Source organism: Cimex lectularius, unplaced genomic scaffold (assembly GCF_000648675.2).
Source record: "Cimex lectularius strain Harlan isolate CLEC.00 unplaced genomic scaffold, Clec_2.1 scaffold177, whole genome shotgun sequence".
Classification (NCBI taxonomy): Eukaryota; Metazoa; Arthropoda; class Insecta; order Hemiptera; family Cimicidae; genus Cimex; species Cimex lectularius.
In genome coordinates, this window is record NW_019392787.1 from 494,593 (window position 1) to 495,209 (window position 617).

General features: G+C 34.0%; 1 non-coding gene across 1 annotated transcript; it reads left to right on the forward strand.

The window, feature by feature from the left end:
- The first annotated feature begins 242 nt into the window (after positions 1-242).
- LOC112127241 lies at positions 243-358 on the forward strand. The gene has a single exon (XR_002910477.1). It is a non-coding gene; the product is annotated as a U6atac minor spliceosomal RNA (small nuclear RNA).
- Positions 359-617: the final 259 nt, after the last annotated feature.

Below are 617 nucleotides of genomic sequence, written 5' to 3' on the forward strand. Positions count from 1 at the left end.
TATTATAAATACAAAGCTCGAGGGTCGATGGGGATGCTATTCCACCATTAGCCCCCTCCCAATTCATTCTAACAAATACACTCACTCATAAAAACACAGAAACACATATTTCGACGGCTACATACAATAATAATATATACAATATATACAATAAAATAAAATATAAAAATAATAGTAAAATAATAAAGTAATAATAATATTACAATAAAATAATATATACAATATATATACAATAATATTTCGTGTTGTAAGAAAGGAGAGAAGTTTAGCACTCCCCTTGACAAGGATGAAATGAACACATAAGGCTATATAAAATAAAAAATTCCCAATTCCCCTAAAAAGCGAAACAGGGAACCCTGGAACTCGCTACCGTGTCCGAGAACCTTAAATTCGGCTGCATGCCTACACGCTCTCTGAATGGAGCAAAGGTACGTCTCTATTATGTGGGACACATCGAATGACTTTTCTCTGCATAAAGGGCACCTGGGAGGGCTTTGGCCCAAAAGCAGAAGTACCTGTGCCTTTATTATCCCGCTGTAGAGTCTGTTTTTGCTTCACAGATATGTTTAATAGAAAAATAGAAAATTTCTTAACAAATTTACTGTTTTTTTTGTGTT